Below are 26481 nucleotides of genomic sequence, written 5' to 3' on the forward strand. Positions count from 1 at the left end.
TGGCCAATTTACATATTTGAGAACCTTTATCTACAGATTGATTCTAAGAGTTAGGAACTAATAATTAGTACTCTTAATAGTATAATTTTTAAAATATTATTCACTGTAGAATAAAGTATTCAGTAGTATGGCTGGAGCAATAGAGAAATAATTCTATATCATTTCAATCGTCCCTAATTATTTTTACCATATGTGTTCTCTATAGTATTTCATCCTAACCTAAGATGTATTTATCTGTCTTAATAACTCCCACATTTATAGCTCCAGCTTTGATCTTTCTGTTAAGATCCAAATTCATGCTGCCATCTGACACCTGTCATCTCAATGGAGCTATTTCAGAGGGATTAGAAACCTTACATTTCCAAAAGTCAATCATCAGTCTTTCTCACCACCTCCATCCCCTTCTGGAACTTCTCTAGTATCAGGAGTCTAGAGTCGTGGCCTTGCCATCTGACCAGTTGTCATCCCACAAATCTGAAATTCATTCTTGCTATCTCCTTCCTTCCTGCCATTTTGCATTCAGTCTATCGTGTTCTGTTGTCTCTGCTTTTGGGATCCACCCACTTTCTTCCCCTCTCTCGTTTCAGCATCCTCGTCTAAGTGCCCATCAACTCTTGCCTGAACCATTGTGATACTCTCCTTACTGTGAGACACTTACGTAAATAACCTAGAAAAAAAAGTATAACTCACCATTCTTTTAGAGAGAGAGATTCCCAGAGATTTTTACAGAGATTTTACATTTTTCGTTTCAGATCTCTCTTTATTGAAGCATAGATGATTTACAAAGTTGTGTTAGTTTCAGGTCTACAGTGAAGTGATTCAGTTATATATTTATATATATACACATGTGTATATGTTTCTTCCTTTCTTGCGGTGCATGGACTCTCTCTAGCTGTGGCACACAGGCTCAGTAGTTGTGGTGTGTGGACCCCCACAGCATGTGGAAACCCCCAACCAGTAATCGAACCCACATCCCTGCATTGCAAGGTGGATTCTTAACCGCTGGTCCCCAGAGCTCTTTTAAAAGAAATAAAACAGTATAAATGGGATGAAATCTCCCCCCCAATCCTTTTTTCCTTCCTCTTTTCCCTGATGATGGTGTATATTATTTAACTGAGTGTATGCTTTTACTTTTCTGAATAGCGCCTTAACACAATGTATTGCTTTGTATATTTTAAAATGTACACCAACTGTGGTTTATTCATGCAATGGAGTCCTTATTGTAGTTAAAGTGAGTAAATTTAACCTATATATCAATATATATTTGAAAATGCAATGTTAAGAAAATACACCAGAAAAAGAACCTTTATGGTCTTTTCTCATTCCTACATAAGCACATAAGTGGCCTTTAAAAAACAAGAACTTGGCCATGCTTTAAAATGGGGTCTTCATGTTGCTCTTGGGATAAAGTTCAAAATCTGTGCCACAGCCTGCACAGACCCTCCCTACCTGGCTCCTACCTTACTTTCCAGTCTTTGTCTGTATTTCCATCTGCCCTCCATCATCAGAGTCCCTCTGCTGTGTGGATGCTCTTCACCGTCTCCTCCCCTCATGCCCCCAAACCTGGCCAGCTCCTACAGTCCTTTGATATTCAACTCTAATGCATTTTCTTTGTGGGGTTGCCCTCTGACTCATAGGTCTCCCTCCTCCAAGTCTTAACTCATTCAGATAGCCTTTAGCAGCACTGACCAGTAGAACTTTCTGTGATGATGGAAATGTTCTGTATATGCTCCATCTGATACATCAAACGTGACTAATGAGCACTTGAAATGTGGCTAGTGAGACCGAAGGACTAAATTTTTAATTTCAGTTGATTGAAATTTAAAGAGTCGTGTGGGTCCCATAGCTACTATATGGGGCAGTGCAGCTCTGAAATCTTGCCGTTGTCCTTTGTACCACTTCATACCACAGTCCTTAGATAGTTACCTGTGTGGGTGTCTGTTTCATGTCCATCCCCTGAAACTAAGCTCCACTAAAGGAAGATCATGTTTGCTCTTTCATCACCAGCATTTGCAGTGTGTCTGGCACAAAAGAGACACTCAGTACTTACTCCTTGAATAAATGAATCACTTTTTGTATATTTCTCTAATGAATTTAGATTCTAACTATTAGACCAAGAAGAATTTTGGACAAGAATTGTGGGCAAGAAAACTAAAAAGATTACCTTTGCATTTTAGAAAGAGCATGCGTGCAGCCAAAGGAAGGGTGGGTGCAAGCAACAGAGGGAGAGGAAGATTGGAAGGTGGTTAGTGCATTCATCCTAGCAGTGAATGGTGCACACCTAATGATGGGAGATTGTTAGAGATGCCGAGAGAAATTAGGAGATTGGGTAGTAGTTAAATATGAGGCATAAGGAAGAGAAAGGATGTCTCAATTTATCTCCCCATCCCCGAGGGCAGACAAAGGCTTGGATGCCAGCAGTTATTTGGAAGGTACTCTCAGAGAGTATGAATGAGGAAAAGGGGATATGAGACTGAGAAGGAAGAAGAGCCAGCACAGGGTGAACTCATGGTCAGGTTACTGCCGGGGGAGCAGCTTGGACTCAATGCTGTTGGGGGCAGGGCTTCTGAGGACCAGTGTGGAGCACACCTCAGGTAGTTCTATTGGATGATGAGAAGGAAGGGCACTTATTCACCAGCTCCATTCCTTGTAGCAGGTTTTCTCTGAACCCATCAGCTCCCCTGCATATCTGTGTTAGGCTCTGGTGGCTGAGTGGGCTCCTCGACTGTCGGACAGAGTGCTCAGACGTAGAAGTGAGATGCAAGTGCTCAAGGAGGAAAGTTGTTGGTCAGCCAGGAACTCTCTCCCTCAGCGGCAGCTTTCAGGGATAGAGAGCAGGGCATTTACTGCATCTGTTCCACATGGTTCTAAAAACACTTGCAGGCTCCTGGACTGTTGCATTACTTCTGAGAGCAGGGTGATATAAAACACAGGGAGACCTGTAGAGCAGATGCTGTGACCCACTCCTGCACTTTGACCACTGTCTCTCTTGGTACCCAGTGGACATATGAGGGCCAGGTGAGCAGTGGTACATCGTTCCAGAACACAGGCTCTCTCTTGGCCTCCATGCCCTTGTTTCCAAACTCTCACCATGGGAGGTGACTCCAGGTTGAATTAGTATTGGATATTGAAACATCTTCTTTCCTAATATCCAACATGGTTGTACTTAAATAGGACAGCTTGTGGCTCAGCTGGGTAAGGCATTGGCCTCAATGCAGGAGACCTGGGTTCAATCCCTGGGTTGGGAAGATCCCCTGGAGAAGGGAAAGGCTACCCACTCCAGTACCATGGACTGTATAGTCCAAGGTCATAAAGAGTTGGACACGACTGAGAGACTTTAACTTCACTTCAGTGGTACACAGAACTCTAAAATGGCCCCAAGATTCTGGGAACCTGGTGTACGTGTCATGAATAACCCCGCCCCCCTTTTGGAGGACTGATAAGAGTTGTGAACATAATGGGATCTCACTCACATGTCTAGTTGACATCACATGGCAAAGGTAAAAAGGTTTGGACATGTAAATAAGGTAAGGCACCACTCAGTTATCTTGAATTAATTAAAAGGGACAGTATCCTGAGTGGGCCTGTACTAATCAGGTCAGCCCTTTAACACAGGCCTAGTGGTTCCAAATAGGAAAAGGAGTATGTCAAGGCTGTATATTGTCACCCTGCTTATTTAACTTATATGCAGAGTACATCATGAGAAACGCTGGGCTGGATGAAACACAAGCTGGAATCAAGATTGCCAGGAGAAATATCAATAACCTCAGATACGCAGATGACACCACCCTCATGGCAGAAAGTGAAGAACTAAAGAGCCTCTTGATGAAAGTGAAAGAGGACAGTGAAAAAGTTGGCTTAAAACTCAACATTCAGAAAACTAAGATCATGGCATCTGGTCCCATCACTTCATGGCAAATTGATGGGGAAATAGTAGAAACAGTAGCTGACTTTATTGTTCTGGGCTCCAAAATCATTGCAGATGGTGACTGCAGCCATGAAATTAAAAGACACTTGCTCCTTGGAAGGAAAGTTGTGACCAACCTAGACAGCATATTAAAAAGCAGAGACATTACTTTGTCAACAAAGGTCCGTCTAGTCAAGGCTATGGTTTTTCCAGTAGTCATGTACAGATGAGAGAGTTGGACTATAAAGAAAGCTGAGCCCCAAAGAACTGACGCTTTTGAACTGTGGTGTTGGAGAACACTCTTGAGAGTCCCTTGGACTGCAGGGAGCTCCAACCAGTCCATCCTAAAGGAGATCCGTCCTGAGTATTCATTGGAAGGACTGATGTTGAGGCTGAAACTCGAATACTTTGGCCACCTAATGTGAAGAGCTGACTCATTGGAAAAGACCCTGAGGCTGGGAAAGATTGAAGGCAGGAGGATGGCATCACCGACTCAATGGACATGAGCTTGTGTAAACTCCGGGAGTTGGTGACGGATAGGGAGGCCTGGCATGCTGCAGTTCATGGGGTCGTAAAGAGTTGAACACGACTGAGTGACTGAACTGAACTGAGAGGTGAAGAGGTGGAATGTGAAGTCAAGTGGGCCTTAGGAAGCATCACTACGAACAAAGCTAGTGGAGGTGATGGAATTCCAGTTGAGCTATTTCAAATCCTAAAAGATGATGCTGTGAAAGTGCTGCACTTAATATGCCAGCATATGTGGAAAACTCAGCAGTAGCCACAGGACTGGAAAAGGTCAGTTTTCAAGGCAATGCCAAAGAATGCTCAAACTACTGCACAATTGCACTCATCTCACATGATAGTAATGCTCAAAATTCTCCAAGCCAGGCTTCAACAATACATGAACCATGAACTTCCAGATGTTCAAGCTGGATTTAGAAAAGGCAGAGGAACCAGAGATCAAATTGCCAACATCCGCTGGATCATCGAAAAAGCAAGAGAGTTCCAGAAAAAACATCTATTTCTGCTTTATTGACTATGTCAAAGCCTTTGACTGTGTGGATCACAACAAACTTTGGACAATTCTGAAAGAGATAGGAATACCAGACCACCTGACATGCCTCTTGAGAAATCTGTATGCAGGTCAGGAAGCAACAGTTAGAATTGGACATGGAACAACTGACTGGTTCCAAATAGGGAAAGGAATACGTCAAGGCTGTATATTGTCACCCTGCTTATTTAACTTATATGCAGAGTACATCATGAGAAACGTTGGGCTGGATGAAGCAGAAGCTGGAATCAGGATTGCCGGGAGAAATATCAATAACCTCAGATACGCAGATGACACCACCCTTATGGCAGAAAGTGAAGAAGAACTAAAGAGCCTCTTGATGAAAGAGGAGAGTGAAAAAGTTGGCTTAAAACTCAACATTCAGAAAACTAAGATCATGGCATCTGGTCCCATCACTTCATGGCAAATAGATGGGGAAACAGTGAAAAGAGTGGCAGACTTTATTTTTTTGAGCTCCAAAACCACTGCAGATGGTGACTGCAGCCACGAAATTAAAAGACGCTTACTCCTTGGAAGGAAAGTTATGACCAACCTAGACAGCATATTAAAAAGCAGAGACATTTCTTTGCCAACAGAAGTCTGTCTAGTCAAGGCTATGATTTTTCCAGTAGTCATGTATGGATGTGAGAGTTGGACTATAAAGAAAGCTCAGCACCGAAGAATTGATGCTTTTGAACTGTGGTGTTGGAGAAGACTCTTGGAGAGTCACTTGGACTGCAAGGAGATCCAACCAGTCCATCCTAAAGGAAATCAGTGCTGAATATTCATTGGAAGGACTGATGCTGAAGCTGAAACTCCAATACTTTCGACACCTGATGCAAAGAACTGACTCATTTGAAAAGACCCTGATGCTGGGAAAGATTGAGGGCAGGAGGAGAAGGGGGACGGCAGAGGATGAGATGGTTGCATGACATCACCAACTCTTTGGACAAGAGTTTGAGTAAAGTCTGGGAGCTGGTGATGGACACAGAGGTCTGGCGTGCTGCAGTCCATGCGGTCGCAAAGAGGTGGACACGACTGAGTGACTGAACTGAACTGATAGGTGTGAGAGGTCCCAGTGCTGGCCTTGAAGAAGTCCAACATGTTGAAAGAGGACATACAGAGGTGACCACGTGGCAGAGACCAGAGGGCAGCTTTGAGAAGCTGAGAGTGGTCCCAAGCTGACAGCTAGCAAGAAATAGGGACCTCATATAACAGCAAAGAAGTGAATTCTAACAATGTGAAGGAGTTTGGATATTTCCTTCCCTGGTTAAGCCTCCAGATAGGAATGTAGCCTGGCTAATGCCTTGATTACCTCCTTTTAAGACTCCCAACAGAGAACCCAGCTAGACTCATAACCCATGGAAATTGTGAGATAATCAATGCACGTTGTTTGAAGCCATCGTATTGGCAATAATTTATTATACAACAGTGGAAAGCTAATACAGGTAGTGATAAAAAGAATTTGGAATCTAACTCACTTTTTTGTTGTTGTTGCTGTTGTTTCTTTTTTTTTTAATTAATTTATTTATTTTGGTTGTACCAGGTGTTAGTTGCGGCATGCGAACTCTTGAGTTGTGGCGTGTGGGGTCTTAGCTCCCTGACCAGAGATTGAACCCAAGCCCCCTGTACTGGGAGTGCAGAGTCTTACCCCCTGGACCACCAGCAAAGCCTTCCAACTCACTTTGTTTTAATAAAGGATCTTGGGCTGAGAATTTGTGAACCTCAGTTTCTTCATCTGTAAAATGAGAATAAAAATACAACTTATATAAAATTTATAAGTTTTAAATTCAGTGCCTGGCATTAAGCCAGCACTCAAGTCAGTTATTATTATGATACTATTATGACTTTATTTTTATTATATAGTTCTTTGTTAGATTGCAAGTTATCTGACAGCTTAACAGTTAGATATTGAATTAAATAAAACTGAATCTAATTGATTTTTCTAGTAGTGAGCTGTGATGGGACTTCCCAGGTGGTGCTAGTGGTAAAGTATCCCCCTGCCAATGCAGGAGACATAAGAGACACAGGTTCAATCCCTGGGTCGGGAAGGTCCCCTGGAGGAAGGCATGGCAACCCACTCCAGTATTCTTACCTGGAGAATCCCATGGACAGAGGAGCCTGGTGGGATACAGTCCATGGGGTTGCAAAGAGGCAAACACAACTGAGCAACTAAGCATACACACAAGCTATGATGGGCTGACCCAACCAGAAGGGAATAGTTTTATGTTCTATTTTATGAAAATTAATTGGATACATACCATGTGCTTTGGAGAGGGAGATGAATGAAAGTAAATCCTTGCACTTAAGGAGCATGTGATGAGAATTCATTGAAGCAAAATGTTAAGCGTGGTAGCATAGATGCTGAGTTTTTCTTTTTTTTCAAAATTACTTACTGAAACAGTACGCATGCATAAAACTGCACAAATCCTAACCATACAGCTGAAAACAAATTTGAACAAACTTCCATGACTTTCATGTAACTGGCATCCAGATGAAGAAAAGGAACAGTACCAGCCTCCATCAGCCTCCATCTTATACCCCATGCAAGTGACTGCTCAAAGGCAACACTTCTCTTGACTTCTCATACTCTAGACTGACTTTGCAAGTTCTTGAATTTCATATAAATGGAATCACACAATATGTCCTTTTTTTGTGGCTTCTTTTGTTCACCAAAAGTTAAGGGTTAAGTTTCATCCATGTTTTTTCTAATATTTATATATTTATTTGGCTATGTTGAGTCTTCGTCGCAGAATGTGAGGTCTTCATTGCATCATGTAGATCTTTTGTTGTGGGCGCTCGGACTCTGTAGTTGGCAAGAGGGCTCAGTACTTGTAGCCCATGGGCTCTAGTAGTTGTAGTGCATGGGGTTAGTTGCTCTGTGGCATGGGGGATCTTAGTTCCCTGACCAGAGATTGAACTTGCATCCCCTGCATTGCAAGGCAGATTCTTAACCTCTGGACCACCAGGGAAGTCCCTCATCTGTGTTGTTGTGCATAGTTGTTGATCAGTTATTCTCATTGCCAGATGGTATTCCACTGTGTCAATATTCTACAATTTATCCATTCTAATGTTGATGGGCCTTTGCATGGCTTCCAGTTTTTGCTGATTACAAATATTCTATGAACATGCTCAGAGATATTTTGGGGTGACATTTCTGTTGGGAATATATCATATATAGAAGTAGAATTAGATTTTGAGTTTTCAAATAACAGTAAGATCAGTGAATATGAACAGCAATAAAGTGACTCAGAGAGACAGAGAAACAGGACATTCAGCGGTGTGCAGGCTGCTAGGTAGGCAGTTGTACATCCTGTAATGAGCACCAGAAGAATCAGTCAATAAAGACTGAACTGGAATAGATTGTACCTTCCAGTATGAAAAGGGACAGAGATCATACACCAACCTTATAGGGACAGACATGTGAATATTGATTGAAAGAACATTCTCAATATTGAGGAACATTGAGACATAGCTGTGAATGTGACATTTGAGTAGAACAGATACAAACAAGGTTATCTTACTGAGCCCAAACATACAACTCATCAGTTTCGTAGTAGGTGTAAAACTGCTAAAGAAAATGCTCTTTTAAGCAAATCACTTTCTGGTTACACAGTCTCCCTTACGGCTATTTGAAGACATATGGCTGGGTTCTGACCAATGAGTTATAGGGAGAAGAATTCATATTACTTACTGGCTTGGATATAAACCTTCCTATGTAATCTACTCAGTCCATTTTTCTCTGACAAGAGCCAACAAAGAGGGCTCCTACAACCAACCATCATCGGGACTGTGATGACAGCAAAAAGTTAACTTTTGTTGCAATAGACTGCTGAGATTTTAGGGTTATTTTATTACTCGTGTATAGCTTAACCTGCCATCATTATAATGGTAGGCAATAAGAGGGGCTGTAGAGAAATTTTATAACTTTGGGTTGTCTAACTAAAGACTGCCTTTAACTACTTCTGTTAATAATCATTATCCCTTGCTTAGTACCTCCAAGCATTCCTTGTTGTTTTTTTTTTTTTTTTTTTACTGAAATATAGTTGCTTTATAATGTTTTGTTATTTTCTGGCATACTACAAAGTGATTTAGTTTTATGTAGTTTTCAGATTCTTTTCCACTGTAGGTTATTACAAGATACTGAATACACTTCTCTGTGCTATATAACAGGTCCTTTTTAGTTATCTATTTTATATATAGTATGTATATGTTAATCCCAAGCTCCAAATTTATCCCCCTTTCCCCCTTTCGTAATCATCAGTTTGTTTTCTATGTCTATGAGTTTCTTTCTGTTTGGTAGATAAGTTCATTTATATAATACTTTTAGATTCCACATATAGATGAAGAAAGCTGAGTGCCGAAGAATTGATGCTTTTGAACTGTGGTGTTGGAGAAGACTCTTGAGAGTCCCTTGGACTGCAAGGAGATCCAACCAGTCCATCCTAAAGGAGATCAGTCCTGGGTGTTCATTGGAAGGTCCGATGTTGAAGCTGAAACTCCAATACTTTGGCCACCTCGTGTGAAGGGTTGACTCATTGGAAAAGACCCTAATGCTGGGTAGGATTGGGGGCGGGAGCAGAAGGGGACGACAGAGGATGAGATGGTTGGATGGCATCACTGACTCGGTAGACATGGGTTTGGGTGGACTCCGGGAGTTGGTGATGGACAGAGAGGCCTGGCGTGCTGCAATTCATGGGGTCACAAAGAGTCGGACACGACTGAGCAACTGAACTGAACTGATAAGTGTTGTATGATATTTGTCCTTCTCTCTTTGACTTACTTTGTATAATCATCTCTAGGTCCATCCATGTTACAACAAATGGCATCATTTCATCCATTTTATTGCTGAGTACTATTCCATTGCATATATGTGCTACATCTTTATCCATTTATCAGTCGGTGGGCATGTAGGTTGTTTCCATGTCTTGGCTTTTGTAAATAGTGCTGCTGTGAACATTGGGGTGCACGTATCTTTTCAAAATAGGTTTTCTCCAGAAATAAATGCCCAGGGTTGGGATTGCAGGATCATATGGTAACTCTGTTTTTAGTTTTTTTAGGGAACCTCCATACTATTTTTCATAGTGGCTACAACAATTTATATTCTCAGCAATATTGTAGGAGGGTTCCCTTTTCTCCACATCCTCTCCAACATTTATTGTTTGTGGACTTTTTAATGATGGCCATTCTGAGAGATGTGAGGTTTGGTTTGCATCTCTAATAATTAGCAATATTTAGCATCTTTTCATATGCCTGTTGGCCATCTGTATGTCTTCTTTGAATTTTTAGTAAATTTACAGAATGGAGCAACTACCACCACAGTTCACTTTTGGAACATTTTCATCACCCCCAAAGTATCCTCCATGCCCTTGTGCTGTCAATACTAGTTATCGAGCCCAAGTGTCCAGCAATTGTTAATTTGCTTATGTTAATTTTAAGGGATCTGGCAATCCTAAGATTCTATGAATTTTAGAATTCTGAGATTTGGGCAGACGTACATTGCCCAAAATGTGGGCTCAGTCAGTACAGGGAATTCCAAAGGCCTTGGCTTTTCTTTTCTTTTTTTTTTTTTAATTAGCTTATTTTCTTTCTTTCTTTTATTTGTTTTGCCATACGTTGACATGAATCCACCATGGGTGTACATGTTTTCCCCTTCCAGAACTCCCCTTCCACCTCCCTCCCCATCCCATCCCTCCGGGTCATCCCAGTGCACCAGCCCTGAGCACCCTGTATCATGCATTGAACCTTGACTGGCGATTCGTTTCACATATGATAATTTACATGCTTCCATGCCATTCTCCCGTATCATCCTGCCCTCTCCCTCTCCCATAGAGTCCATAATACTGTTCTATTTATCTGTGTCTCTTTTGATGTCTCACATACAGGGTTATCTTAACCGATTGACTAAATTCCATATATATGCGTTAGTATACTGTATTGGTGTTTTTTTTCTGACTTACTTCACTCTGTATAATAGGCTCCAGTTACATCCACCTCATTAGAACTGATTCGAGTGTATTCTTTTTAATGGCTGAGTAATATTCCATTGTGTATATGTACCACAGCTTCCTTATCCATTCATCTGCTGATGGGCGTCTAGGCTGCTTCCATGTCCTGGATATTATAAACAGTGCTGCAATGAACATTGGGGTACACGTGTCTCTTTCAAGTCTGTCTTCCTCAGTGTGTATGCCCAGCAGGGGGATTGCTGGGTCATAGGGCAGATCTATTTCCAGTGTTTTGAGGAATCTCCACACTGTTCTCCATAGTGGCTGTACTAGTTTGCATTCCCACCAACAGTGTAAGAGGGTTCCCTTTTCTCCACTCCCTCTCCAGCATTTATTGCTTGTAGTCTTTTGGACAGCAGCCATTCTGACTGGCGTGAAATGGTACCTCATTGTGGTTTTGATTTGCATTTCTCTGATAATGAGTGATGTTGAGCATCTTTTCATGTGTTTGTTAGCCATCTGTATGTCTTCTTTGGAGAAGTGTCTGTTTAGCTCTTTGGCCCACTTTTTGATTGGGTCATTGATTTTTCTGGAATTGAGCTGCAGGAGTTGCTTGTATATTTTTGAGATTAATTGTTTGTCCGTTGCTTCGTTTGCTATTATTTTCTCCCATTCTGAAGGCTGTCTTTTCACCTTGCTTATAGTTTCCTTTGTTGTGCAAAAGCTTTTAAGTTTAATTAGGTCCCATTTGTTTATTTTTGCTTTTATTTCCAATATTCTGGGAGATGGGTCATAGAGGATCCTGCTGTGGTTTATGTCAGAGAGTGTTTTGCCTATGTTTTCCTCTAGGAGTTATACAGTTTCTGATCTTACATTTAGATCTTTAATCCATTTTGAGTTTATCTTTGTGTATGGTGTTAGAAAGTGTTCTAGTTTCATTCTTTTACAAGTGGTTGACCAGTTTTCCCAGCACCACTTGTTAAAGAGATTGTCTTTTCTCCATTGTATATTCTTGCTTCCTTTGTCAAAGGTAAGTTGTCCGTAGGTGCGTAGATTTATCTCTGGGCTTTCTATTTTGTTCCATTGATCTATATTTCTATCTTTGTGCCAGTACCATACTGTCTTGATGACTGTGGCTTTGTAGTAGAGCCTGAAGTCAGGCAGGTTGATTCCTCCAGTTCCATTCTTCTTTCTCAAGGTTGCTTTGGCTATTCGAGGTTTTTTTCTATTTCCATACAAATTGTGAAATTATTTGTTCTAGTTCTCTGAAGAATACCGTTGGAAGCTTGATAGGGATTGCATTGAATCTATAGATTGCTTTGGGTAGTATACTCATTTTTCACTATATTGATTCTTCCAATCCATGAACACAGTATATTTCTCCATCTATTTGTGTCCTCTTTGATTTCTTTCACCAGTGTTTTATAGTTTTCTATATATAGGTCTTTTGTTTCTTTAGGTAGATATATTCCTAAGTATTTTATTCTTTTCATTGTGATGGTGAATGGAATTGTTTCCTTAATTTCTCTTTCTGTTTTCTCATTGTTAGTGTATAGGAATCTATATCATTGATTAGCTCTAGTAATTTTCTGGTGGAGTCTTTAGGGTTTTCTATGTAGAGGATCGTGTCATCTGCAAACAGTGAGAGTTTTACTTCTTCTTTTCCAATCTGGATTCCTTTTATTTCTTTTTCTGCTCTGATTACTGTGGCCAAAACTTCAAATACTATGTTGAATGGTAGTGGTGAGAGTGGGCACCCTTGTCTTTTTCCTGATTTTAGGGGAAATGCTTTCAGCTTTTCACCATTTAGAATAATGTTTGCCATGGGTTTTTCATATATAGCTTTTATTATGTTGAGGTATGTTCCTTCTATTCCTGCTTTTTGGAGGGTTTTTATCATAAATGGATGTTGAATTTTGTCAAAGGCTTTCTCTGCATCTATTGAAATAATCATATGGTTTTTATTTTCAATTTGTTTATGTGGTGTATTACATTGATTGATTTGCGGATATTGAAGAATCCTTGCATCCCTGGGATAAAGCCCACTCGGTCATGTTGTATGATCTTTTTAATATGTTGTTGGATTCTGTTTGCTAGGATTTTGTTAAGGATTTTTGTATCTATGTTCATCAGTGATATTGGCCTGTAGTTTTCTTTTTTTGTAGCATCTTTGTCAGGTTTTGGTATTAGGGTGATGGTGGCCTCATAGAATGAGTTTGGAAGTTTACTTTCCTCTGCAATTTTCTGGAAGGGTTTGAGTAGCATAGGTGTTAGCTCTTCTCTAAATTTTTGGTCGAATTCAGCTGTGAAGCCATCTAGTCTTGGGCTTTTGTTTGCTCGAAGATTTCTGATTACAGTTTCAATTTCCGTGCTTGTGATGGGTCTGTTGAGATTTTCTATTTCTTCCTGGTTCAGTTTTGGGAAGTCGTACTTTTCTAAGAATTTATCCATTTCTTCCAAGTTGTCCAATTTATTTGCATATAGTTGCTGATAATAATTTCTTATAATCCTTTGTATTTCTGTGTTGTCTGTTGTGATCTCTCCATTTTCATTTCTAATTTTGTTGATTTGATTCTTCTCCCTTTGTTTCTTGATGAGTCTGGCTAATGGCTTGTCAATTTTATTTATCTTCTCAAAGAACGAGCTTTTAGCTTTCTTGATCTTGGCTATGGTCTCTTTCGTTTCTTTTGCATTTATTTCTGCCCTAATTTGTAAGATTTCTTTCCTTCTACTAACCCTGGGGTTCTTCATTTCTTCCTTTTCTAGTTGCTTTAGGTGTTCAGTTCAGTTCAGTCGCTCAGTCGTGTCCGACTCTTTGTGACCCCATGAAATGCAGCACGCCAGGCCTCTCTGTCCATCACCAACTCCCGGAGTCTACCCAAGCCCATGTCCATCGAGTCGGTAATGCCATCCAACCATCTCATCCTCTGTCATCCCCTTCTGCTCCCGCCCCCAATCGTACCCAGCATTAGGGTCTTTTCCAATGAGTCAACTCTTCGCATGAGGTGGCCAAAGTATTGGAGTTTCAGCTTCAACATCAGTCCTTCCAGTGAACACCCAGGACTGATCTCCTTTAGGATGGACTGGTTGGATCTCCTTGCAGTCCAAGGGACTCTCAAGAGTCTTCTCCAACACCACAGTTCAAAAGCATCAATTCTATGGTGCTCAGCTTTCTTCACTGTCCAACTCGCACATCCATACATGACCACTGGAAAAACCATAGCCTTGAATAGGTGGACCTTTGTTGGCAAAGTAATGGCTCTGCTTTTAAATATGCTGTCTAGGTTGGCCATGACCTTCCTTCCAAGGAGTAAGCATCTTTTAATTTCATGGCTGCAATCACCATCAGCAGTGATTTTGCAGCCCCAAAAAATAAAGTCTGACACTGTTTCCACTGTTTCCCCATCTATTTCCCATGAAGTGATGGGACCAGATGCCATGATCTTAGTTTTCTGAACGTTGAGCTTTAAGCTAACTTTTTCACTCTCCTCTTTCACTTTCATCAAGAGGCTCTTTAGTTCTTCTTCACTTTCTGCCATAAGGGTGGTGTCATCTGCATATCTGAGGTTATTGATATTTCTCCCGGCAATCTTGATTCCAGCTTGTGTTTCTTCAAGCCCAGCGTTTCTCATGATGTACTCTGCATATAAGTTAAATAAGCAGGGTGACAATATACAGCCTTGACGTACTCCTTTTCCTATTTGGAACCAGTTTGTTGTTCCATGTCCAGTTCTAACTGTTGCTTCCTGACCTGCATACAGGTTTCTCAAGAGGCAGGTCAGATGGTCTGGTATTCCCATCTCTTTCAGAATTTTCCAGTTTATTGTGATCCACACAGTCAAAGGCTTTGGCATAGTCAGTAAAGCAGAAACAGATGTTTTTCTGGAACTCTCTTGCTTTTTTGATGATCCAGCGGATATTGGCAATTTGATCTCTGGTTCCTCTGCCTTTTCTAAAACCAGCTTGAACATCTGGAAGTTCACGGTTCACGTATTGCTGAAGCCTGGCTTGGAGAATTTTGAGCATTACTTTTCTAGCATGTGAGATGAGTGCAATTGTGCGGTAGTTTGAGCATTCTTTGGCATTGCCTTTCTTTGGGATTGGAACGAAAACTGACCTTTTCCAGTCCTGTAGCCACTGCTGAGTTTTCCAAATTTGCTGGCATATCGAGGGCAGCACTTTCACAGCACCATCTTTCAGGATTTGAAATAGCTCAACTGGAATTCCATCACCTCCACTAGCTTTGTTCGTGTGATGCTTTCTAAGGCCCACTTCACATTCCAGGATGTCTGGCTCTAGGTGAGTGATCACACCATCGTGATTATCTGGGTCGTGAAGATCTTTTTTTGTACAGTTCTTCTGTGTATTCTTGCCACCTCTTCTTAATATCTTCTGCTTCTGTTAGGTCCATACCATTTCTGTCCTTTATCGAGCCTTTCTTTGCATGAAATGTTCCTTTGGTATCTCTAACTTTCTTGAAGAGATCTGTAGTCTTTCCCAATCTGTTGTTTTCCTCTATTTCTTTGCATTGATCACTGAGGAAGGCTTTCTTATCTCTCCTTGCTATTGTTTGGAATTCTGCATTCAAATGGGTATATCTTTCCTTTTCTCCTTTGCTTTTCACCTCCCGTCTTTTCACAGATATTTGTAAGGCCTCCTTAGACAGCCATTTAGCTCTCCCCGGGGGAGCTGATCTCTGGCTGCAACCCTCTCGGAGGGTGTCGACCCTCCAGAGTCCCAAGCAGTCGTGGTTAGCCGCAGGTCTGTTTGCAGTTTGGTATAGAATGCCTCTCTGGGGCCGCGATTCCGCCCTTCCGGCTCTGACTGCCCTCCCCTTCCTGTCTCTGGCGGGGGATGGGCCGGTGCGCAGCCGGTTTACTCTGCTCCATCCTTTGTTCTGTGAGCGGGCCTGGCGTCTTAGGTTAAGGCTTATCACGGGGAAGCTATCCCAGGGTCTAGGTTGCTGTCTCAATCTAGTTCCCTCAGATAGCCCGCGGGGCATTCAGGCTCAGTTCTAACCCAAAACAACGCAGCCCGCCCCTCCCTGCCCAGCCCCCCACTTGCTAGTTGGGGATGTCTGCGTCTGCGCTGCGCGTCTGCTGGGAGTTGCTGTTAGGTACGTAAATAGCGGGTTTTAATTATTTGTTTATTTTTCCTTCCATTTATTTTGCCCTTTGCGATTTCAAGGCTCGCCACAGACCCACGGGAGAGAATGTTTCCTGGTGTTTGGAAACTTCTCTCTTTTTAAAGACTCCTTTCCTGGGCCGCATCTCCGTCCCTACCTCTTTTGTCTCTCTTTTATATTTTGTCCTACCTCTTTTCGAAGACTATGATCTGCCTTTATGTGTGTCTGATGTCCTCTGCCAGCGTTCGCAAGTTGTTTTGTGGAATTTGCTCAGTGTCTAAATGTTCTTTTGGTGAATTTGTGGGAGAGAAAGTCGTCTCCCGTCCTATTCGTCCGCCATCTTAGGACCGTCTCCAGGCCTTGGCTTTTCAGAAAGCACATGCGTTCCTTGCACTTGCCATTTTGACGCTTAGCAGCTTCCTCATTAGCACAGCTTTTCTCGTTGAGCAGCTGTGCAGACACTTACTGTTTGCTGTTGACTGCGGCTCTGGCATCCCAGGAATACTGAGGGCAGAGGGGCTCTGTCACATGGTATAAGCATTTACTTCTTGGTTAATGTAGGCATGTTGCTTCCAGGTTGTTCTTAATGGATGAACTCAGCAAAAGACAAACTTTTTAGAACTTTGAAATATCAGATCTTTTCTTTGGAGGTTTCCAGAGAATGTTATTCTGTCCTAACTGCATAAAAGAGACATATTTAAACCCAGTTCTTTCCATCTCAGTGGTAGACATTGATGTTGTAGTTAGAGATACCTGGAGTTTTGCTGCCCATTCCTAAGAATGTGCATTTGTGTTAAGCACTGAGGTAACTTCACAGATGGAAAGATTCTGTTGGGTTTCTGGGGCTTCCCTGTGGGCTCAGTGGTAAAGAATCACTTGCCAATACAGGAGACCTGGGTTCAATCCCTGAGTGGGGAAGATCCCCTGGAGAAGGAAATGGCAACCCACTCCAGTATTCTTGCCTGGGAAATCCCATGGACAGAGGAGCCTGGTGGGCTACAGTCCAAAGGATCGCAAAAGTTGGACATGACTTGGCGACTAAACAACAACAACCTTATATTTTCTTATTTATTTTTGTGCACAAGGGACTGAAAGGCGTTAGTGTAGTCTCCTAGTCTCTGAATATAATCAGTCTAGTATGTTACAAGATCTTAGTTCTACCCTCTTTGTATCAGCTAGGAGTACCTTTGGCTATAGTAAGAGAATTCACAGCTAACAGTAGTTTAAACAATAAGGAAATTCAGTTATATTATACACCAAGACGTCTGGTTGTCCAAGTCTTGATGTGATAGCTTGATAAAACCTTCAAAGATGCAAGGCCTATCATTTGGTTCTGTCATTGTCAGCCCATTGTGTTTTCTGCCTTAGGTTACATGACAGCTGGTGCAGTTCTACGCATCAGAGCATTCCATGTCCACATTCAGGGTGGGAAGAGTGAATGAGCTGTACCAGAGAGTACTCTGCACATCTGTCCTGTTGTAAGGAAGAAAGATCCTTTCCAGAAGTTCCCAGCAGACTTCCTCTTCCATCCAGCTGACTGGAGCAGTGTCACGTGGACACTTGAAGCTGTAGGAGAGACTAAGAATGTAAGTTGTTTTTAATCTATCTTTTTAATTTTAAAGTTATTTATTCCTTTGACTGCTCGAGGTCTTAGTCACAGCATACAGAATCTTTAGTCTTCATTGCAGCACTTAGGATCTTTGGTTGTGGCTCTCAGGATCTTTAGGTGCGGCATGTGAACTCTCAGTTGCAACATATGAGATCAAGTTCCCTGACCAGGAATTGAACCCGGGCCCCCTATATTCGAAGTGCAGGGTCTTAGCCACTGGGCCACCAGGAAAGTCCCTAGCCTATTAAATAGAAAGTGGCAAAGGAGAAGAGGAATGGGATGGCTACTGTACCAGTGACCCCATCTGCCATACCTTATCACTGTTCTGAGAGATTATTTCAGGGCTGCATGACCCAAATTTTAAGCTCTAACAGTTTTGCAAATTCCTAGATATGTTGAAGAGGGAAGATATTGACTTATTTTTTCAGGGAGGGGAGGATTTAAACCTTCTGTGGGCTTATGAGTTAAGCAGACTTTCCCCACCACTTTGGGATTTTTTTTTCATTTTTTGGTTTGTTTTAGTGATTATTATCCAAGGAACTATAGTGTAACGATAAAAATGGGAAAATTATGTGATTATTTTGAGTAACTGAACCAGAAAAGAGAATAATCCAGAGCCTTTACTTTAAAAAGTCAGCAGTGAACTTAGAACATCCAATTGGAATGAAATTTACTGTGCCTTTCTCTTTGGGATATAATTGGGCTATTATTGAGCTTTCCAAATAGCAAACACTGAAAAGAAAGACTTAATTTTAACTAATAACACCTACATCTATCTATACCCAAAAGCCTTTTGCCTGACCCTCATTATACAACCAAAATCTATTTCCAGTTACTTGTAGAGAAAAGATTGATTTTCTCATTTCTTTTTAGATAAACACTGATAACTACACTCTGAAAAAATACCATTCACCTGCAGTGTCTTCTTCCCTAGGGTCCCATCAAATTAAAATTACTTAATTCCCCCAATCGAGATACAAATTTCTCTTGTCAAAATATATAAATTAGGGCCAAAAATAGAACCTGAAAATAAAAATGAATAAGAAGTAATACTTTTTACCCACATACCAGTAGACCAAATTTTAAAAATTGGCAGCTCTCGCTAAAAATGTTTTCATCCATATATTAGGAAAGAAAATGAAGAGGCCCAGAAACTTTTACTGACATTAATTTTATTTTGGAGTATGGACTTGTGGTCAGTTCTCAGTGTCTTTGTTTCATTTTTATGATATAAAGGAAGCCAGAGACTGGTCCTTAAATATATATATTTATATATAACATAAATATATATATTTATATAACATACCCATGATTTATAGAAGCCTGTCACTTCTTCAATGAAGCCACTTCTATCTAAGACCAAACTACATTACACAGCAATACCAGTGAGTGTGGTTTTTTACTGACCCCTTCAAAATATAGTCCAGTTTGTTCCTTGTCATCATTATTACTATCATCATCATCATCATCATTATATCTATTCATTTGGGAAACTCATACATGGATAACAGCTTAGTCAGTAGGAAGCAAATGTTTTTAGATGCCCTTCTCCAGCTCTATTTCTTTTCGTTTACAAATTGTAAGAAAGTGGAGGAAGCTGGACTACCCCATCCTCATCCAAAGATGTCCCAGAATTTGTGGGCTAAACATGAATTGGCAATAATATAGAGGGTTAGGATACATTGTGGGGCTGTCCTAACCTCATTTTGCTCTATCCTTGCCACTGTCCCAAAGGCCCAAACTGGGTAAAGGTAGATTCTAAGACTAATGTAATTACAATGTATCTATGTGGGTTTCATCACTGTAAGATGTAACACAAATCTGTCTTCATTGCAACTTGAAATTCAATGTCTAAATCCACTAGAGGAGAGAGTATTATGGTTTAACAAAGTGCCTCGCAATGACCCGATTAGGCTCTGGCTTTGTGTAGACTGCTTATGGTAGATTTGACCTGCCCATGAAGATCCACCCCACAAGGGTGACAGTCATATCAGTTCTCTATGACAAGTGCCTTCTTGTCCTGCCAGCCACTGGCCACCGCTGACTATTAGAGAATGACATGTGCTCCAAGCTATGGCAGTCAGATCCTCTGTCATAGGACGTGAGAATCAGGATTCAGAGGAGAATCAGAATTCTCTGGGTCTGGCTTGAACTGAGGATGTGGAAATTTAGGGTCTGTGGAGGGATGGCTCTGAGCACAAAGAAACAAAGATAACTAAAAAAAGAAAGAAAATTCTGAAATATATGAGCAGAGAGAAACAGTGCTAGGAAACCCTAGGTATACTCTGATAAGGGAGAGAAAGGGGAAGGGAGAGAGAGACTGCATTTCCATGGGTTTGGACAAATGTATAATGGCACGGCTCCAGTATTATAGTATCATATGCAGTGGTTACTGCCCTAAAAATCCTCTGTGCTCTGCTGGTTCATCCTTCCCTTCCCCCAATAGTTGGCCACCACTGATCTTTTTACTGTTGACATAGCTTTGTGTTTGTCACAACGCCATATAGGTGGAATTAAACCATGTGTAGCCTTTTCAGATTGGTTTCATTCACTTATCAATATGCATTTAAGTTTCTGCCATATTTTTTCATGGCTCGATGGCTCATTTTTTTTACCACTGAATAATATTCCACTGTCTGTATATACTGCACTTAAGTTGTCTATTGAACTGCTAAAGGATATTTTGGTTGCTTCCAAGGGTTTGGCAGTTATGGATAAAGCTGCTATAAACATCCATGTGCAGGATTTTGCATGGACATAAGTTTTCAACTCCTTTGGGTAAATACCAAAGAGCATGATTGCTGGATCATATGCTAAGACTATGTTTAGTTTTCTAAGAAACTGCCAAGCTGTCTTCCAAAGTGGCTGTGTCACTTTGCATTCTCATCAGCTGTAAATGAGAGTTCCTGTTTTTCCACATCCATGTCAGCATTTGATGTTGTCAGTTTCTGGATTTTGGCCATTCTGATAGCTGTATAATAGTATTTTCTTGTTTTAATTTGTATTTCCCTGTGATGACGTGATGTGGAGCATCTTTTCATATGCTTGTTTGACATGTATATGTGTTCTCTAGTGAGGTGTTTGTTAAGGTCTTCGCCCATTTTTTAACCAGGTTGTTTGTTTTATTGTTGAGTTTTAAGACTTTGTACATTTGGAGAACAGATCTTTATCAGATGTGTCTTCAGCAAATATTTCCTCCCAGTCTATAGCTTTTAAAAAATATGTCTTTATTTTTGACTGTGCTGTGTCTTCATTGCTGCCCTCTGGTGTTCTCTAGTTAAGGAGCGCAGGGGCTACTCTCTAGTTGCGGAGCGCAGGGGCTACTCTCTAGTTGCGGTGCGCGGCATTCTCATTGCAATGGCATCTCTTGTTGTGGAGCACAGACTCTAGGGTCATGGGCTTTAGTAGTTGTGGTGCGCAGGCTCAGTAGTTGTGTCACATGGGTTTAGTTGCCCCACAGCACGTGGGATCTTCCCAGACCAAGGATAGAACCTGTGTCCCCTGTATGCAAGGCGATTCTTAACCACTGGACCACCAAGGAAGCCCCCCAGTCTATAGCTTGTCTTCTCATTCTCTTACAGTGTCTTTTGCAGAGCAGAAACTTTTAGTTTGAATGAAATCCTGCTTGCCAATTATTTCATTGATGGATCATGCCTTTGGTGCTGTGTCTAAAAAAGTCATTGCCAAACCCAAGGCCATCCAGATTTTCTGCTTTGTTATCTTTAGAAATTTAACAGTTTTGTGGTTTACATCTAGATCTGTGATCCATTTTGACTTAATTTCGGGTGTGGTTGTAAAAGGGCAACACAAGGGATCCTTGCACTTGTGTTGTTGGAACTATTCTGCATCTTGACTGTGGTGGTAGACCTATATTTGTGACCAGTTGTATAAAATTAATACACAGCGTGACTATAAAACTGGGGAAATCTTTATCAGATCAGTAGACTGTTTAACTTTCAGTATCCTGATTGTTATATTACATTACAGTTTTGGAAAATATTGCCATTGGGGAAAATGGGTGAAGTGTACATGGGAATCTCCCTGAATTATTTATTCTAACTTCACATGCATATACAACTGTCCAAATAAAAAAGGACCATTGATTAAGCCCAAGAACTCAGCTCTGTGGTCTCTATTAATCCATATCACATTCTCAGAAAAGTAGTCTCATGGTCTATGGGAAATAAAGGGAGAGTTTGTGGTCATCTAAGTGGAGAATAAGCAAAGATGTAAGCATCTGAATGCAGAGTTCCAAAGAGTAGCAAGGAGAGATAAGAAAGCCTTCCTCAGCGATCAATGCAAAGAAATAGAAGAAAACAATAGAATGGGAAAGACGAAAGATCTCTTCAAGAAAATTAGAGATACCAAGGGAACATTTCATGCAAAGATGGGCACAATAAAGGACAGAAATGGTGTGGACCTAACAGAAGCAGGAGATATTAAGAAGTGGCAAAGGACACACAGAAGAACTATACAAAAAAGATCTTCACGACCCAGTTAATCATGATGGTGTGATCACTCACCTAGACATCCTGGAATGTGAAGTCAAGTGGGCCTTAGGAAGCATTACTACGAACAAAGCTAGTGGAGGTGATGGAATTCCAGTTGAGCTATTTCAAATCCTTAAAGATGATGCTGTGAAAGTGCTGCACTCAATATGTAAGCAAATCTGGAAAACTCAGCAGTGGTCACGGGACTGGAAAAGGTCAGTTTTCATTCCAATCCCAAAGAAGAGCAATGCCAAAGAATGCTCAAGTTACCGTACAATTGCACTCATCTCACATGCTAGTAAAGTAATGCTCAAAATTCTCCAAGCCAGGCTTCAGCAATACGTGAACCGTGAACTTCCAGATGTCCAAGCTGGATTTAGAAAAGGCAGAGGAACCAGAGATCAAATTGCCAATATCCGCTGGATCATCAAAAAAGCAAGAGAGTTGCAGAAAGACATCTATTTCTGCTTTATTGACTATGCCAAAGCCTTTAACTGTGTGGATCACAATAAACTGTGGAAAGTTCTGAAAGAGATGGGAACACCAGACCACCTGACCTGCCTCTTGAGAAACCTGTATGCAGGTCAGGAAGCAACAGTTAGAACTGGACATGGAACAACAAACTGGTTCCAAATAGGAAAAGGAGTACGTCAAGGCTGTATATTGTCACCCTGCTTATTTAACTTATATGCAGAGTACATCATGAGAAACGCTGGGCTTGAAGAAACACAAGCTGGAATCAAGATTGCCGGGAGAAATATCAATAACCTCAGATATGCAGATGACACCACCCTTAGGGCAGAAAGTGAAGAAGAACTAAAGAGCCTCTTGATGAAAGTGAAAGAGGAGAGTGAAAAAGTTAGCTTAAAGCTCAACATTCAGAAAACTAAGATCATGGCATCTGGTCCCATCACTTCATGGCAAATAGATGGGGAAACAGTGGAAAGAGTGACAGACTTTATTTTGGGGGGCTCTAAAATCACTGCAGATGGTGACTGTAGCCCTGAAATTAAAAGACGCTTACTCCTTGGAAGAAAAGTTATGACCAACCTAGACAGCATATTAAAAAGCAGAGACATTACTTTGCCAATAAAGGTCTGTCTAGTCAAAGCTATGGTTTTTCCAGTAGTCATGTATGGATGTGGGAGTTGGACTATAAAGAAAGCCGAGTGCTGAAAAATTGATGCTTTTGAGCTGTGGTGTTGGATAAGACTCTTGAGAGTCCCTTGGACAGCAAAGAGATCCAACCAGTCCATCCTAAAGGAAATCAGTGCTGAATATTCATTGGAAGGACAGATTCTGAAGCTGAAACTCCAATACTTTGGCCACCTGATGCGAAGAGCTGACTCATTTGAAAAGACCCTGATGTTGGGAAAGATTGAAGGCAGGAGGAGAAGGGGACGACAGAGAATAAGATGGTTGGATGGCATCACTGACTCAATGGGCATGAGTTTAAGTAAACTCAGGGAGGCCTGGTGTGCTGCAGTCCATGGGGTTGCAGAGAGTCGGACACGACGGAGCAACTGAACAGAACTGATTCCATATAAGTTATAAGATATTTAATATAGTTCCCTGTGCTATACAGGTTCTCGTTGGTTATCTATTTTTATATATAGCAGTGTGTATATGTTAACCCTAAACTCCTAGTTTCTCTCTCCCTGCCCCTCCCCCTTGGTAATCACAAGTCTGTTCTCTATGTCTGTGAATCTATCTCTGTTCTATAAACATTTTAAGGATAGTTAGCTGATGTGGTTAAAAAAAAAATACTTTCTCTGCCTTTTGAACACTTAAAGGGCCGCTGAGAGGTACTTGTCCCAAACTGATGCCATCCAGTGAATATGGACACCAGATAGGTTGACTCAGACATAAGTGTTAAATCCCAGCGCCTGGTACCTGGAAAGGGGAGGTTAATCCCCCAGACTCTAGTTCCATAGACAATTTCCTTCAGAGCAGGGATCAACAAACTACAGCCAAAGGGGGAGTCTGGCCCACAGCTCATTTTGCTTTAACCCACAAACTAAGCATGGTTTTGTATTTTTGATGGCTAAAAAAAAAAAAAAAAAAGAATGATTTTGGTGGCATGTGAACATTATATGTAATTCATATTGTAGTATCCATAGAGTTCATTTGGCACCTAGGCACTCCCATTTGTTTACATGTTGTTTCTGGCTGTTTCCCCACTACAGCAGGAGAGGGAAATAGTTAAAACAGGGCCTGTGTGGCCTGCAGAGCCTGAAATAGTTAATATCTCCCTTCATGGAGATAGCTGGCTGACTTGTGCTATAGAGAAATTGAAGGGCTTGAGTCCTGATATATTTGACAGAGTTCATGCTGAGTATCTCATTTTGACTGTTCAAAGACCTTTCTCTGGGCTACCAAGTTTGAACACAAGAGAGTCATTGTGTCTGTGGCCAGTGGGAGAAAGAGCCCTGAATCGGAGGTTAAAAGTCCACAGTGAGAAAAACAGGCTCTGTAGCCTTGAAAGACCCACAGGCAGTTTTTGTCACAAAGAGGAAGGCTGACTTGTGGCAGAAGGCACTTGGAGAGGTAGGGATAACGGACTGAGGTCAGCCAGGAACTCAGAGAGCTAAAATAAGTGTAAGTCAGTAATTGAATTTCCATAGTGTCCAAGCCCCAGGGGTCCCACTGAAGCAGCCAAAATGGATTGAATTTGTGCTAGGAACAAGGCTTGCTATTGATCAAGTAGGCCCATCTAGCTGTTCTGCATGTTAGCAGGAATTATTACTCTCCAAGAAATCCTTCCTAGAAGCAGATCTCCATCACTTTCCTGATGACTCAAGAAAGCATTCTAGGCAGGATGAAGTCGGTGGGATGGATCCTTGCAGCACAAGCTAAAGAGGGGAGAGGGTGTGAAGGTAAGCAGGAGCTCATTCAAATTCAGCTCACATTCATCTGATGCAGAGCTAAGTTTTTGCCTGGATATTACCAGTCATTCTGACCCCTAATGTCGGGATGGAGAAACTTAAGACTCTGACAGTTTTAAAAAATTTTCATGAATCACAGTGCTAGTAAATGAAAGTAACAGAAAGTAGCAATGTTGGCAAACTAGAGTGGCATCAAGGGATGAGAACAGGAAGAGAGAGGTAATGGAGGAATTGCACTGCACGTGGGAACCCAGGTGGACACTCCTGGATCTGGGCCTTGAACTCTGTAGGTTGATACCAGCTCCCACAGTGGGCCTGGAACAAGGAGTGAGAATATTAAGGAGGTTGGGGGTGATGAAAACAACTCAAGCTCTAATTCTGGGTGAAGGTAGAGTGTTCCCTAGGATGTACGGTTTTTTTCACAAAAGGAAAGGGCTGCACACACACTGATTAAAGACACGGAGCCTGAAACAGAATGCCCACTTAGTAGCTCTGTGAGCTTGGGCAAGTTACTTAACCTCTCTTTGCCTCAGCAAAATAGTGTCAACAGTAGCACCTGTTTTGTGGGTTTGTTCTGAAGATTAAAAGGGGTTAATATTTGTAAAGTGGAAATATGCCTTTATTAAATAAAGTAGATGATGGAGATCATTAGTTACATGCTTATAAACACTGACTTGAATATTCATTGGAAGGGCCGGTTTTGAAACTCCAATACCTTGGCCACCTAATGTGAAGAGCTGACTCATTGGAAAAGACCCTGATGCTGGAAAGATTGAAGGCAGGAGGAGAAGGGGATGACAGAGGATGAGATGGTTGAGAGGCATCACCGACTCAGTGGACATGAGTTTGAGCAAACTCCGGGAGATGGTGAAGGACAGGGAAGTCTGGTGTACTGCAGTCCCTGGGGTCGCAAAGAGTTGGATGCAGCTTAGTGACTGAACAACAAAAACATCGACTAACCAATTCTCTAGGGGGAAAGATCTGGTTTCTCTTGTAAATACTCCCACTGTGGCATATTTGAAGCTACTGGTGTAGTGTCATGGATTGCAAAATTAGGAAGTGATAGGTCCAGTACCCCCCCCCATTATATGGTATTTCCACCATACAGTTACAATAGGTGTACTGGACCCCCAAAGCATGATCATACCATGTACTTAATGATTAGAAAGTGATGAGTTTTGAGTATTAATTTTGCTTTTAAAATAGTTTAATTGTAAGTTTATATAACTTAATTTCAAATATAGGCTATGTTTAACAACTTTCAATGCCTGACACTTTGACAGCTGGCCCTCACAAGCATGTAGTTAGTGGCACATAATTTGGAGATTTTAATCTTCGTGACAAAGGAGAGATTTGTAGGATGAATTGCTAAGTGGAAGAGTCAAACCTCTGTGCCTCAGGGGACATGAATAGTGGTTAAGATGTGGGGGAACAGGCAACTGCATCTGTTCAGGTGGACCTCTCCA

The 26481-nt window shown here is 41.4% G+C and overlaps 1 protein-coding gene across 16 annotated transcripts in view; it reads left to right on the plus strand.

The window, feature by feature from the left end:
* LOC145536268 (uncharacterized) overlaps positions 1–26481 on the plus strand; it is a 235421-nt gene that overhangs the window by 111151 nt on the left and 97789 nt on the right. For 11 of the 16 annotated variants that reach the window (XM_081565304.1, XM_081565301.1, XM_081565309.1 and 8 more), the window contains one exon: positions 17400–17617. The exons of 2 other annotated variants lie outside the window; for them this stretch is intronic. The gene's annotated coding sequence lies outside the window, so the exon portion shown is untranslated. Of the gene's footprint in view, positions 1–15714; positions 16023–17399; positions 17618–26481 lie in introns of those variants that run through there. 3 more of the 16 variants (XM_081565300.1, XM_081565305.1, XM_081565311.1) reach the window with 2 other exon arrangements.

Source organism: Giraffa tippelskirchi, chromosome X, assembly GCF_054371585.1.
Source record: "Giraffa tippelskirchi isolate mGirTip1 chromosome X, T2T-mGirTip1v1.2.pri, whole genome shotgun sequence".
NCBI classification, from domain to species: Eukaryota; Metazoa; Chordata; class Mammalia; order Artiodactyla; family Giraffidae; genus Giraffa; species Giraffa tippelskirchi.